The following is a 16,562-nucleotide window of genomic DNA, read 5'->3' as shown; positions in this document are numbered from 1 at the left end:
GTAAAGTCTCCAGGTTTTTCACCTTAATACATTCTAGCCGCTGTCTCCATCCTCATCGGGCAGATTGATAGCAGCGGGAACCATTGGCTCCTGCTGCTGTCAATCAAATCCAGTGACACAGGAGCTTAGGGCGTGGACAAGTCCTGCTGTCTGTGTTAATGAATGCAGCAGCGGTACTCGTGAGTGCCTCCTGATGGCGCGTACACATCACCGGACTTTCCAGCAGACTAGGTCCAATGGACTTTCGGCGGAGGTTCGACTGACTCATTTTCCGAGTGAACAGACATGGCCACACACGAATGGACTTAGTCCGTTTGTTTTGAACGTGATGACGTAAAGGGGACTAAACAAGGAATTTCAATAGCCAATAGCTTCCCTTGACCCGTATTTGGTCCATCGGACCAGCACACCGACAAACGGTTTTCCCAATTTTAGTTCGTCGGAATTGAGTCAGTAGGATAGATTTGAAACATGTTCTATTTCACATCAAATTTGCAGGAATTTCCTCTAACTTCCTGTTTTGGTTATGGGGCAGGAAGAGAAGGTAATGGGACACAGATGACTAAAAATAAATAAAACTGATACGGGTTATAACCTTTTGCCTATAGTTCTACTTTAACGGTCCTGCAGCCTAAATGGTGAAACACCACCCCTTTGCTTCTTTTCTGTCAATGCAGGAATTTAACACTTCAAGTGTGCCGAATACCTGGTAACCCATCCATACACTGCGATTCCTCCTGCCAACTTGTATGTCCTGTATTGATGACACACCCAGAAGTGTTGAATACCCGCTGTAGCTGGGGAGAGGTAAGGAGGTGGTATTTCACAGACACGCAGATAGACCACTGGAAAGGAAAATATATTTCCTCTTTAGCATTGTGTACACCCCCTTCTTCATTTAGCTTTTTTTTTTTTTACATTTTGCATTTATTTATTTTTGTAGTACAGTATTAAAAACGCTTTGTACCAAAAACCTAAATTTAGTGTCACAAAAGGGACAAATTGCAAAAATAACATTTATGAATCAAATAATTTCCAGATGCCGGAACAAATTTTGGTTGTAATAGTGGTAATATAAAACAAGCTCTTTTTGCTCGTTTTGTCTAGGGAAGAGGAGAAACAGCTTTATTTACCTGATCCTCCTCTCCCCTGATAAGTGGTACTCCCCAAGAATCAGGCAGTGAACTGTCCCTTAACATCCTCACATCCAATGCAGGGCTATGGATCCTGCTCTAGTCTTGACATCAGGACTCAAGGCCAGTGGAGCGTGGGGATGCAGGGACCGGTCCAGCTGTGGAGAGAAGAGGAGGATTGAGTAAGTAAATCTCTCTTTATTGTTTCTCTAAACCTAAACAAGCAATTAACCCTTGCGGTGCAGGCAAAGCCCCACTGGAAGGGATCGTTTTTTAGTTGCCCGAAGTTGGGCTTTAAACATGCTGATTATGACTATTTCACACTCATGCAACCATGCTCCAACATATCCCCCCAGTCTATTTGGTTGTCCTTGGAGCAAAACGTGGTAACCCTCCAGCCAGTGTATAGCACCTATCATTTCTGTACTCTGCACCAGCCTAACCACTGCACTTATGGTTGTGCAAGCTCCATTTTTCTCGAATGGTGAGAAACCTTGCAAGTGCAAGGTTTCTTGCCAACTGTGAAGAATGGAGCTTGCACAACCATAAGTGCAGTGGTTAGGCTGGTGCAGAGTACACCACTGTGCACTCGAAATCTTAGCTTTTTTGCTAGTGCATCTAAAAGGCAACGTTCAGTCAGTGAAGTGCATCCCTGCAGTGCTACTCAGTGAAATGTGTGGAATTAGTGGTGGTCAGTGGAGAAGTGCATGTATGCTGAGCTGTCAACTTACCAAAATGTATAGTTCCTTCACCCTGGTTCTAGACCAGTCTTTCAAATCTTCTGAGGTCTATTAGCAGAACTGGCACTATGAGCAGTGTCTCCCAGTCCTTCACACAAGGAAAGAGGCACGCTCCATCTCTCACCAACGGTGCTGTAAACATAAGGGGCCAACACCTGAAGGCTCACATATAGTCTCATTGCATGTGATAGAGCCACACTGATCCTTGGAGAAGAATGGGTGAAAAGGCCATATATTGCTTAAAATATACTTCCTGTGCTGTGCATTGATTTTGAGAGGGCATAGGCAATGCTGGGTTAGAAAAGGAGTGTTTCAAAGATAATCTCATCAGACTTGCTGCTTAGACACAGCAATAAATGCTGCTCTCCTAACACTGATTGTTCATTTCCTCGTCCTTTAAGCTTGATTCACACCTATGCATTTTTAATGCTTTTTGCATTTTGCAGATTTGCACTACAGCATTTAAAATGGTTTTCTATGGAACACATTCTTATTCTCACTGTAGGACAGAAACAACCAGGCTTATCTGATTTATTAATACATTTTTAATATTTTAAACAAGTGCGTATATTTATTTTGTTCAAAAATGCTGTATTTGGTTCTTTTTAAAAAAGATAAGTAGTTTTAGTCCACTTACATCCTCGCTAGCATTTTAACACAAAAAAATAAAAATAAAAAAAACTTTCTGGAGATTTTCACGGTGCACAGTGCCTAGTGCTACATGGCCTCTGTATGAAATGTTAATCTATACTGTCAGTCCCCATTCACTTCAAGGGAAGCCCTTGAAATTTCATCTATAGGTTGTGCAGCACTAGAAAGGCTGCACTATGAAAATCTCCAGACATCAGTGTTGTAGGTAAGTAGGGGGTAGAAAATTAATGAATAAATGCATAAATCTTTATTAATATTTTTTTTGTCGTTTTAATTTCAAAGCATGGTAAGCTAGTAGGTCATTGCGAGATAGAGACTTTAGAGACTTGGTTTTAGGTTCCCATCTCTTGCTTCCCCTCCCATCCTGTGCCAAGGAGAGATGCTGACCCCGCAATCCAATTTTGTCAATAGCCAATATAAGACAAAAACAGCCTTTGGAGCAACATCTGGCACCTTTCTCCCTTAAACTTCTCGAGAATCAGAACTGACAGATGTATTACGCCTTTGAACTTGCTTTGAGACATCTGAATTCATGAGATGTGGTACCAGTCTAACATCACACAACTTTCAGGAACAACTCCCATGCTGGGCTAATTGGCAGTATGTTTTCATTTTGTATGTATAGACATTGCCCATACCACTTCTCTTGTTCTCTATGCCAGGTGTAATTCTTCCAATATTTTTTTTTGTTTTGAAAATGAATACAAATCGGACCCGGCGGGAAGGCAACCCGACCAGTAACACTCACAAGTGGCAACAGCAATGTGACAGCAGACTGGTAATTCAGAGGTGCCAATGGTGTCTGTCTGGAGGAGAGGAACGTGGCCTAGCCAGTTTGTACCAGAATGGGGAGGCTTCCAGGAAGGATGGCTTATCACTGCACTTTCCATACTCTTCCGGAAACTTTAAAAATGTGTGAAACAATCAGCGCCACCCTAAATTAATCAAGTGCAAATTTACGGAAACTTTCCCTGCCACTAAGCACTGTGCCTGACAAACGGATGACCTGTCCCTACCCTGACCACTTGCAAAATGCGAGCCAAACCTGGAAGATGGGATCTTAAATAGACAATGCCTGACCCAAGATGGCCACCAAAGTCACAAAAATTAAACTGCACCTGCCGACATGAGCTTACACCTATTCATGGGTACATTCCACTGCTATGGGCCCATTCCTTATGTCCATGGAGAAATTAAAGTGTTTGTAAAGCCTCAAAGTTTATTACCTTAAAACGGAGCCCCAGCGCCCCCCCCCCCCAACAAAAAAATTAACGTCAGCAGCTGTAAATACTGTAGCTGCTGACTTTTAATATTAGGACACTACTTACCCGTCCAGGGATCCCGCAATGTCGGCACCCCAGATGATTTTTCAAATGGCTCTCGGGTGCTGCCACCACCATTCCTTGTAAGGGAAACCGCCAGTGAGGCCTTGACACTTCACACCTGATTCCCTACTGTGCATGCGTGAATCGCGCTATGCTTGTGAATGGCCCGGTGGCAGCAGAAGGAGGAGGGGGGGTCGAACTTCTGGGGGACCTCACCAGAAGTGGGGACAGGTAGCTATCAAAACCTGCTCCCCCCTGAAAGGTGCTAAATGTGGCCATGGAGGGGGGGGGGGGGGAGCAAACAAGTGGAGCTTCTCCTTATGAGTGCAGCTCCGCTTTAATGCATTCTATGCATTAAGGTGAAAAACATTCTGTGCTGCAGCTCCCCCCAGACCCCGCCCCCCCTTTTTCTTACCTGAGCCCGATCTGATCAATTGATGTGCACGAGCACAGCAGATCCAGCTGCTGTCTCTCTTTCCTCATTGGACAGATTGATAGCAGCAGGAGCCATTGGCTCCTGCTGCTGTCAATCAAATCCAGTGACGCAGGGGTGGGACCGAGTCCAGCTGTCGGTGTCAATGGACGCCGCAGTGGGACTCGGGAGCTAGCCCGCATGGGTGCCCTCAGGGAAGCGGCTTTGCGTGGGAGCACCCGATGAAGAGGAGGGGTCTGGAGCAGGAGCGAGGCACCCCAGAAGAAGAGGATCAAAGCTGCTCTGTGCAAAACGGTTGCACAGAGCAGCTAAGTATAGGCATGTTTGTTATTTTTATGAAAAAGAACAAGGGTTTACAACCCCTTTAAGCCATTGTACAGGGAAACCTGTATACATTTTCAGCAACATTTAGCAGAAATATAGTGCATATACGGGAGTAATTCATATTCTGTAAAGAAGGACCCTGCACAGTAGCACTCACGTTATTCTCTATGCTTTACAAAATGCAAAGTGAGCCAACAAAATAAAGTTCTAAATCAAACCAATACTTGGTGTGATTACCCTCTGGCTTCAAGCCAGCATCAATTCTTAGGCCCCATTTATACTGCTGCTCCTAAATGTGGCATTTTTTTTTGCCAAAGACTGAACTCAACTCAATAAAAGCCTATGAGTCCATATACAGTGCCTTGCGAAAGTATTCGGCCCCCTTGAACTTTTCAACCTTTTGCCACATTTCAGGCTTCAAACATAAAGATATAAAATTTTAATTTTTTGTGAAGAATCACCAACAAGTGGGACACAATTGTGAAGTGGAACGAAATCTATTGGATATTTTAAACTTTTTTAGCAAATAAAAAACTGAAAAGTGGTGCGTGCAAAATTATTCGGCCCCTTTACTTTAAGTGCAGAAAACTCACTCCAGAAGTTCAGCGAGAATCTCTGAATGATCCAATGTTGTCCTAAATGACTGATGGTGATAAATAGAATCCACCTGTGTGTAATCAAGTCTCTGCATAAATGCACCTGCTCTGTGATAGTCTCAGGGTTCTGTTGAATGCGCAGAGAGCATCATGAAGACCAAGGAACACACCAGGCAGGTCCGTAATACTGTTGTGGAGAAGTTTAAAGCCGGATTTGGATACAAAAAGATTTCCCAAGCTTTAAACATCCCAAGGAGCACTGTGCAAGCGATCATTTTGAAATGGAAGGAGTATCAGACCACTGCAAATCTACCAAGACCTGGCCGTCCCTCTAAAATTTCAGCTCAGACAAGGAGAAAACTGATCAGAGATGCAGCCAAGAGGCCCATGATCACTCTGGATGAACTGCAGAGAACTACAGCTGAGGTGAGAGAGTCTGTCCATAGGACAACAATCAGTCGTACACTGCACAAATCTGGCCTTTATGGAAGAGTGGCAAGAAGAAAGCCATTTCTCAAAGATATCCATAAAAAGTCTCGTCTAAAGTTTGCCACAAGCCACCTGGGAGACACACCAAACGTGTGGAAGAAGGTGCTCTGGTCAGATGAAACCAAAATCCAACTTTTTGCCCACAATGCAAAACGATATGTTTGGCGTAAAAGCAACACAGCTCATCACCCTCAACACACCATCCCCACTGTCAAACATGGTGGTGGCAGCATCATGGTTTGGGCCTGCTTTTCTTCAGCAGGGACAGGGAAGATGGTTAAAATTGAGGGGAAGATGGATGCAGCCAAATACAGGACCATTCTGGATGAAAACCTGTTGGAGTCTGCAAAAGACCTGAAACTGGGACGGAGATTTATCTTCGAACAGGACAATGATCCCAAACATACAGCAAAATCTACAAAGGAATGGTTCACAAATAAACGTATCCAGGTGTTAGAATGGCCAAGTCAAAGTCCAGACCTGAATCCAATGGAGAATCTTTGGAAAGAGCTGAAAACTGCTGTTCACAAACGCTCTCCATCCAACCTCACTGAGCTCGAGCTGTTTTGCAAGGAAGAATGGGCAAGAATTTCAGTCTCTCGATGTGCAAAACTGATAGAGACATACGCCAAGTGACTTGCAGCTGTAATCGCAGCAAAAGGTGGCTCTACAAAGTATTAACGCAAGGGGGCCGAATAATTTTGCACGCCCCACTTTTCATTTTTTAATTAGTTAAAAAAGTTTCAAAAATCCGATAGATTTCGTTCCACTTCACAATTGTGTCCCACTTGTTGGTGATTCTTCACAAAAAACTAAAAATGTTATATCTTTATGTTTGAAGCCTGAAATGTGGCAAAAGGTTGAAAAGTTCAAGGGGGCCGAATACTTTCCCAAGGCACTGTACCATTTACTAAAACTGGAGCACTCAGAATCTGGTGCAAATCAGCTGTGCATGGTAGCCAATCATCTACTAACTTTAGCTTGTTCAATTAAACTTTGACAATAAAACCTGAAGCTGATTGGTTTCTATGCAGAACTGTATCCAATTTTGCACCCTCCCGTTTTAGTAAATCTCCCCTAGTAGCTTTTATCAGAGTTTAGGAACAGCAGAGTTTAGGGGCAGTTAAACATCCATTCTCCTGAACACAAACACTGCAAAATCACAGCAAGATTGCGGTAAAAACGCAGTACCACTTTTTTGCCATGTTTAGCGTTTTTCTGCTGCCATGAGAGTTATGTTTAGGGGTGGCCAGTGTACATGTAGTCTTGCACTATGTACACTTGCACAGAGTCAGGAATTTTGTAGGATTAAAATCAGGTGGATGATTAAGCAGTTATACCAAGCAGGTGCTAATGATCATCAATTTCATAGAAAATGGGAAAACGCATGTGAGAAGTCCGGGGACCGCACACCCCTATGAATATATGGAAAAAAAAAAGCAGGAAAAGTTCTCCCATGGGGTTTTTTAGCGACATGGTGTTTTATTCAAAGGAGATGGAAAAATTGTAAAATTAAATAATTTGATTTATTTATACAGTGTATCAAAATACATAAATTCATTTCTTAAAATTATGAACTTTGGTTGCAGACAGTCTAAGACATGTGTCATCAATATTAATAAAAATCAGCAATACAATACATTGTATACAATTTGACAATTGATCCCATTAGGATTCTGACACTCTAGCAAAATGTTGGCATCTATTATACATAAATTAGATTATATTTACCGCTCAACAAGTTGGATTCGGAGCATGACACTTTAACCAGAGATTGTGGATAAAATATACAACATGGGGGTGTGGTCACGACATGGCCGAGTAAAGATGTGCTTTGCTGGAGCTCCCGGCCGTTGACCTCCTTCCCTGGCATTCTTCACTGTATCTACAAGATGCACACATCCAAAAAGCTATTGAACAAGCGAGGCACACAGAGATCCAGCCCAGCTACGAATACCCCCGCTGTGAGAGATATACAGAGGCGTACCCCTCGAGCCACCTCACAGAAGCCCAAAATGGCGGCACCACGCGACCTACCCCTACAGCTCCTGGATGAGACGGGGATCGCTGCGTCTTCCGGGGGTTCCCGGAGCTCGTTGTTCTATCCCAGCTCCCCGGCGGCTCCCCAGTTAGACCCAGAAAACACGCCGTCACTTCCGCTGAATTACCGTGCGGACACGGAACTTAAAGCGATCCTGATGTCCCTGCCAATCAAGGCAGACATCGAGTCGAGGCCCTGGTGGGTAAGGTAGAAGCCGCCCATAAGAAAGAGTTGAGCACAGTCAAACACAGTCCTCTTTAGCAGCCCTCGAATTGAAAGTGCAGTCCCTGGAGGAGTAGAAGAGCGCACAGGAGGGAGCGGCGACAGACCTACAGCTCCGTATCGAGGAGAGTGAGGACCGCAGCAGGAGAAACAACTTGAGGCTGCGGGGCCTGCCGGAGGCAAGAGGTCCGGCAGATCTACTAGTGGCGGTAACTGATATCTTTAAGCGAGTGGTGGGCCCACACCTCCCGGAGCGGCTCGAAATCGATCAGGTTCATAGAGCCCTAGCCCCATGATCGGCGGACCCAACGAGACTAAGGGATGTCATATAGGCCGACTACACCATTACATCCATAAGGAGGCTATATCCCGTGGAGCCTGGGAAGTAGGTGAAATTGAATTTGACGGAGCATCCGTAAAAATTCTGCCTGACATCACTGAGTCCCTGGGCGCCTTCCTGGACCCCGCTGGGGACCAGTGAGTTATACCCCTTAGGCGACCCTCTACTGGATTTACCGATCGGTGGGGGGATTGGCTCGGGGAGGGCTCTGGGTGGTACTGGGAGAATACATTAGAGCAACCTCTTGTTTGCAGGAGACATGCCTAGAGGAGCACCACCTTTTTGAGGGGAACTTGGCATGCCGAACCTGACATAGGTGTTGTGGGGAGGTGGGAACTGATGTGCTCACAAACTGCCTAGATTATGATTCCTTGACAATGTTATGCAAAGTTACATGTTGTGTTGCTTTTGTTTTACTTTTTGCATTATATGTTATAAATTTATTTTTAGGAATGTGTGCGCCTAACTGGGTCCATTTTCAGATGCCGGGGGAGGAGGGACTACCCGGGCTCCTATTTGCCGGTTGTTGTCCTCCCTTGCTCCACTTAGGCCCCTGTGGTCTCCTATTCGTGGGCTGCCCACACTTCACGCTTTCGACTTGATTTGTTTTTCCACTCACCCCTTCTTTCCTGGCCACCTGTGCCTCTCCCACTGTCTCTGTAGACCTTTACCCTCCCTTCCCTTCTATCTCTCCCTCCCCCTCACATCTTGACCTCCTCCCCCCACCCCTCCTGAGAGGTATTCATTAACCCCCCCCCTCGCTCCCTCTCATCCCTTTTTCCTTGCCTCTTCCCTTGGAGGCATGGCGGTAAGCTCCATCAACTTTTGGAGTTTAGGGATGGTCAACTTATTGTCGGGGGGGATTTTAACATGCCACTGATTCCCTCCTCAGATACTTCTTCGGGCAGCTCCTCAGTTCCCCCTGCCTGCAGGAAGCGGTTTGCACTAACACTCAGAAAAGCCAAACTACATGACGTGTGGCGACTCCAACACACAGACAAAAAGGACTACTCTTTCTACCCCCCCCCCCCCCAAGCTCTACTCGAGGATAGATTTCTTCCTCATACCCCATGATCAACTACACCTCGTGGAATCTTCGGCAACAGGTCTTATTACTATCTTATATCTTTTTCAAGCTCTACCCATCCAAATACCCCCTTGTTCTTCAAACAGGTGAGGGCTCTCTTTACCAAATTTGTATGGGCATATAAAAAACCCAGACTTCATCGATCGCAACTGATGTTACCCAAACACTGCGGTGGTCTTGCATTGCCTGATATTCGGCAATATTTCTTAGCTTCCCATTTAGGCCACATTCTGGATTGGCGACGCAATGAGCCCTAAAAACTCTGGATACAGATTGAACAAGCCCAAACTTCTATCCCCCTAAAAGGGGCGCTGTGGTGCTTCAAGAAGCTGCCAGCTACACTGAGGCTTCACCCTCTTCTGGGCGTTACCCTTAGGCATAGCCACATGACCGCCAAATTCTCTTCCCTTACATCCAAATCTTCGCCATTGCTCCTGATTCTTTGCAACCCTTCTCTTGAACCGGGTTTACACGCCTCCGAATACTCCTCACTCAGTGAGTCGGGCTTCAACGTTGCAGGTGGGTTTGTTGTGGGTGGTAGATGGCCTTCCATTTCGGAACTAACAGACCGTTCAGGAGTGTTTAAACTTTCCTTCTGGAGGGCTCTCCGGCTTCATCATTTCCTCCATTAGTTGTCTTGCCCTCAGGATTTCTCTCGCCCACTTTCGACATTCGACAGCCTCTGTTCTGATACAGGTCCCCTATCCCACATTCTATCCCAAATGTATGCCCTGCTCAACACTCCAAAGGAACAACCACCGTTACCTTGTATGGCCAATTGGGAAAGGGACCTGGTTTGTAAATTTTCCACGATACAGACTCAACGTATCATCTCCTTGGCTTAATGCAGCCAAGGCTTGCATCCCCCCCCATCCATGGCACTATGGCTGAGGAAGGTAGAGGAAGTGAAGAAATTTGAGGACATGATACTCACTGCGCAATATAAGCAGGAACCCTACAAAAAAACTTGGGACATCTGGAACACTTTCATTTTTTCTATGGAAGGCCTGCGCTTCCTGAGACAGGGATGAACCCCCCCCCCCACCATTTATAGTTGGCTTGGTGTCGACTGCTGCTGTGTCTCCCCCCCTTTTTTTCTTTTTCCTCCCTTACCCTCTCTCCCCTACCCCCCCCCCCCCTAATTTTCATTGTTATTACCCTCGACCCGTCATTCCTTCAAGAAAAGTGGAAAACTGGAGCAGTGACCCCTGCAATTATGCACTCCATGGGGAGCAGTATGCCTCTTCAGATATATAGCAGAAGTGTTCGTACTCCTTATATTCATGCCCCCGATTCATGAACCAATTTGCAAGTTATATTCCTGATCCTCTTAGTGAACTTTGTAGCTATGTTGACATGCTATGTACTACTGTTTGTAATGCAAGGTCCCCGCCCCATGCTTGGTGTTTTAATAAACGTTATATTTGAGGAAAATATACAACACGGTCCCAAGATCCTCATTGATGTCCCGCACTCCTCTGAGTAGGACCCAACCCAATAGAGAGCTTGCAGAGAATCACACATATGGGCTTCAAAGGGGAAGGGGATGGACGACATCTGTGATATAATTTAATAAATAATTTGATAAAATTATTAAAATAATAATATATTTTGGTAACATTTTTATAGCATTAGATGGACTTCTCCCAACCCACATGTTAAAGTTTATTTTAGTTTCAGTTGCAACATATGTCAAAGCAAGTTGCGTTTGTTTTATCATATTATTATAACCATATCTAAATATCTTGTTATATATATTATATTAATGTACCAAAGCCGTTACGGTATGGAAGATATAGTAAGTAATAAGTATGGGGTCACGCACCTACTGATAAAAGAGTGATGAACAATCAGTGTGACTATGTGGGAAATCAAATGTATAATGAGTGAACTGTGAATGTGTATGTGTGTGTGAAATGAGTGATCCGCATGAGTGTGTGAGGATACATTAAGGTGAAAAAACATGAAGCTTTACAACCCCTTTAACTTTAAATTCTGTGTGTTGTCATGAACTCTATTACATTTTAAGTACACAAATCCTATTTTTGCACCACTTCCTTATGAGCACAGCACCCTATAAACTTTGTTCCTAGGTTAACACCTGTGTGAGTGTCAGTGTTTACCTATCCTCCATACCTGTGGTGATGGGTCTACCAGAATTGAAATAAGAATTGGCACTAAAGGTGGGACTAGGCAGGCAAAGTTGATCAATCACGTGGTTGTAAAGGCAGGTTTTTTTTCCCTTACTGCATTCTACCATGCGTTTTTCCGCGTTAGCGTTCTTTTTTTTAAAGAACAAAAAATTTTTTTTTTTCAATGGATCAAAAACTTTAAAAACGCTGATGAATGATGTTTTTGAAAGTATGTGAGAATTGCAGGTTCCAAAAAGGCAGGCACAATGTAATCAGAGGAGAGCTGGACCAAAGATCCCAAGAAGTGATTCACCACAACCTGCAAAATGTTTTTCATTTTGTATTTGGCCCGGGATTCTGGTTCAGGTAGTAGGTACAAGGGAGACAAGGTAAAGTTGAGCCATAATGGGGCATCCGGAGATACTGCCAACTTTAGATTGTATACTAGGCCCACCCACCAGGTTTAGGGAGCTTTGTGGCATCTAAATAAAAAATCTAGAGATCTTCTAAGGAATGCACCACTGCAGCTTCCGGTACGGTGGAGGGGTTGGACATATCCGGATGTAGCTACCAGGCAGCTGTAACTAATTGGGAAGCCAAAAGATATTTGTGGCAGTCTGGGAGGGCCAGGTCCCAAGGAGATGTAGAGCGCATTAAGACCCCTTTCACACTGAGGCGGTTTTCTGGCGCTTTAACGCTAGAAATAGCCTCTGAAAAGCACCTCCCATTCACTGCAGTGTGTCTTTTTACTATGGTGGTACGCTTGTGGAACATTATGAAAAGTCCTGCAAGCGGCATCTTTGGGGCAGTTTGGGAGCACTGTAAATAGCGTTCCCAAAACGTCATACCCATTGCAATGAATGGGCAGCGCTTTCAAAGCTCCTGAAAAGCATTTTGAAAGCACCACTAAAACAGCGCCAAGGCACCGCGGAAATGAGTAACGCTTTAGCGCTAACAGCCGGGCACTGCCAGTGTGAAAGGGGTCTAAGGTAGACAATTTGTACCTTACGGACTAAGGGCCCCACAAAAAGGTGGAAAACAATTGATGCAGGCGGTCAAAGAAGGACTTTGATATCCCCTGCGAAGAGTTGCATAACAGGTAAGTACACTTAGGGAGGATTTTCATTTTTTTGTTTCAATATTTTTATTCAAAATTTTTCACTCACACACAAAAAGAGATATAAAAAGTGTTCATAAAGAACATGTACAGTATAAAATACATGCTAAATGGATGGATATCCGAACATTTTTAGGCAGAAAATGACATCTACAGTAGGCATTCATCAAAATGGAAATCTTTGCAGACGATATAAATTGTATTAACTATGTCTCCATGGGGGAGCACCCATACTTGTTTATTATTTCAAATGTGACATTGTCAAAATGCAACTTAATCACCATATACAGTCAGCGAGAGTAGTGATGGCCGAACAGTTCACCCGGCGGTCGTTTCGCTGCGAATTTCGGCTGTTCGCGGTCCGCCCGATCGGCGGACTATTGCCACCGTTCGCCCGGCGGACTTCCGTATTTACTGTGTAAAAGAACTTTGACCTATGATGACACATCCATCATGGGGTACAGGACAGCCAATTGAGACATTACAGCACATGGACACTTGGACATTCCCCCTAACTTATAAATAGACCCGATCCGGTGGCCATTTTACATTCTTTCTTCTGTCACTATAGGGAGAGGTTGCTGTATGGAGCAGGGAGAGATTGCAGTGAACCAAATCGCTAGCTATTTGGTACACAAAAGTTCTTTTCAGGACTGGTACAGGTGTTAGGTGTAGTTCAGGATATAGGTTTGAGGCAGTGCTGTGCCAGTGATTGTTGCAGCAGCCTGAGTGTCTTTTGTCAGTGTAGAGAAAGGGACAGGACGGTGTGTGCTGCAGGGACAGTCAGTTTAGTCATTAGCTGTTACTATCAGGTCCACAAAAGTGCTATTCCAGTTATTGTTCCAGCAGCCTCTGTTTTGTCAGTTTATATAGGGACAGGCAGGAAGCTGTGTGTGAGGCAGTGAGGGTCAGTTTAATCAGTAGCTGTTACTATATTAGGTCCACAAAGGTTCTTTTCAGGACTGGTATCAGTGGTATTGTAATAGGCTTGTACATGTATAATATTCTTACTTCCAAATATAGAAAGAATATTATACTTGACTGGTGCCCTTCTGCTGCAGTCTGCTAATCAGTCACAACCTACTTGTTCCACAAAGGTCCTTATAAGGACTGGTAATCTGATGTAGGGTGCTACAGTACATAGGGTTGAGTGCGGTACAGTCTGCTATTCCGTAAGGACTGGTATAGGTCCACAATACATAGGGTTGAGGTGCACTACTGCTGACCGCTGCCCTATACTGCAGCAGTCCTTCATCAGTATAGGGACTGACGTACAGTCTGCTAATCAGTCACACACAACCTACTTGTTCCACAAAGGTCCTTATAAGGACTGGTAACCTGGTGTAGGGTGCTACAGTACATAGGGTTGAGTGAGGTACAGTCTGCTATTCCGTAAGGACTGGTATAGGTCCACAATACATAGGGTTGAGGTGCACTACTGCTGACCGCTGCCCTATACTGCAGCAGTCCTTCATCAGTATAGGGACTGACATACAGTCTGCTAATCAGTCACACACAACCTACTTGTTCCACAAAGGTCCTTATAAGGACTGGTAACCTGGTGTAGGGTGCTACAGTACATAGGGTTGAGTGAGGTACAGTCTGCTATTCCGTAAGGACTGGTATAGGTCCACAATACATAGGGTTGAGGTGCACTACTGCTGACCACTGCCCTATACTGCAGCAGTCCTTCATCAGTATAGGGACTGACGTACAGTCTGCTAATCAGTCACACACAACCTACTTGTTCCACAAAGGTCCTTATAAGGACTGGTAACCTGGTGTAGGGTGCTACAGTACATAGGGTTGAGTGAGGTACAGTCTGCTATTCTGTAAGGACTGGTATAGGTCCACAATACATACGGTTGAGGTGCACTACTGCTGACCACTGCCCTATACTGCAGCAGTCCTTCATCAGTATAGGGACTGAGAGTTTTGTCACAGGGTCATTTAAAAAATGACAGGCAGAGGAAGAGGCAGGCCCTTCCGCAGGGGTGGTAGGGGTAGGGCAGGAGCAACAGGCTTGAGCCAAAGTGGAAAGTTGCAGAAGGTGCATTCAATTACTTTAAAGGACGCACCAGACTTGGTTGAGTGGTTCACTCAGCCTTACTCTTCTGCACCCTCCTCATCCTCTCGATCTGCACCCTCTTCTTCACTCTCTGCTATGTGCACCCCCAAAGACACTACCATCAACAACACCACCATCACCACATACCTTCCGCTTGAGTCACAGGAATTATTTTCTGATCCATATCAAGACATTTCTGATGCGCAGCCACTCTTGGTATTGGATCAGGAAGAGGAGGTAGCAACAACCGCTACTCAGCAGTCTGACGACAGTACCCAGATCAGCCCAAGGAGGAGGATGGTCCCCGGTGTTGCTGCCTACTCCGAGATCTCTACTTATAGCGGTGGGGAAGGTGACGTAGATGATGACGTGTCTAGTGATGTCACGTGGGTGCCCACAAAAGAGGAAGAGGAGGGGAGTTCAGAGGGAGATATGGACCAGCAGATAGGGAGGAGAAGCAGGAATAACTTACATTGCACAGGAGGGACAAAGCAGACTGCAAATGTATCAGGAGTGAGTCATCGACCATGCACGGTCACATCTGGCGCTCCCAGGACACCAGCACATGGCTCCGCAGTGTGGGCTTTTTTTAACGTGACACGTGGTCTAGCAAACACGGGCAGGGAAGGTATATCACTTTTACTGCCCACTGGGTGAACCTTCTGACAGCCGTCAAGCATGTAACCCGTGGCACCCGTGTAGATTTGGTTTTACCGCCACAGATTGCATGCAGGCCTGGCTCTTCTTCTCCTCCTCCTAATCCATCCTCCTCCCTCTCCTCCTCGGCTAACTCCTCCTTTTCCGCTGCTAGCGTCTCTTCCGCTGCGCCGCCCAAGCTCCCCAGAACCTATTCGACATGCCAGGTGAGACGTTGCCATGCCGTGCTGCGTCTGTTGTGCCTGGAAGCCAAGAGCCACACTGGCCCGGCACTCCTTTCAGCTTTGCGTTCACAGGCAGATCAGTGGCTAACACCGCTCAATTTGACAGTTGGTAAAGTGGTGTGTGACAACGGTGTCAATCTGCTTAGCGCATTGAAACAGGGCAAAATCACGCACGTGCCATGCATGGCACACGTCTTAAACTTGGTCGTGCAGCGATTCATTGTCAAATACCCTGGGGTCCAGGACATCTTGCGGCAGGCAAGGAAAATCTCGGCCCATTTCAGAAGATCTTACACGGCCATGGCTCGCCTTGCTGACATTCAGCGGCGACACAATCTGCTGGTCAGACGTCTTATTTGCGATTGCCCGACGCGATGGAACTCAACCTTCTATATGCTTGATAGGCTTCTCCAGCAGAAACGTGCAGTTAACGTCTACCTGTATGAACTCTGCGGCAGAACAGGTTCTGGGGAGCTGGGGTTTTTTTCACCGCGCCAGTGGCTGCTCATGCGCGACGCATGTAGACTTCTGCGGCCATTTGAGGAGATCACCAAACTGGTCAGTCGCAGCCATGGCGCCATCAGTGACATGGTACCTTATGCCTTCTTTATGGAGCGTGCATTGCGGCGTGTCATTGATTAAGCTTTGGAGGAGCAGGAGCGGGAAGATGAGGAAGTCGCAATGCTGGATGAATTCCCAGGGGGGGCTACTCTATCTGAGACAAGTCAACAACAGGAGTCTGAAGAGGAGTCAGAGGAGGATGGTGCCGGGGCTTATAAGGAGGAGCAAGAAGAGCATGCTTTAAACCTTTCTGGGACCCCTGTTGTTGTGCGTGGATGGGGAGAGGAGAATGAAGAGGACGACATTATCCTGGATGATGAGCAGGAGCCAGGCCACCACACCGCTTCCAGTTTAGTGCAAATGGAGGCCTTCATGCTCCAGTGTTTTAATAGGGACCCCCGTATAAAAAGCATAAGTGTCAA

This window comes from Lithobates pipiens, unplaced genomic scaffold (assembly GCF_037356315.1).
Source record: "Lithobates pipiens isolate NorthernLeopardFrog02 unplaced genomic scaffold, aLitPip1_a1.2 Scaffold_16, whole genome shotgun sequence".
NCBI lineage: Eukaryota > Metazoa > Chordata > Amphibia > Anura > Ranidae > Lithobates > Lithobates pipiens.
The sequence above is the reverse complement of the archived record's forward strand: the minus strand, read 5'-3'. Positions refer to the sequence as shown.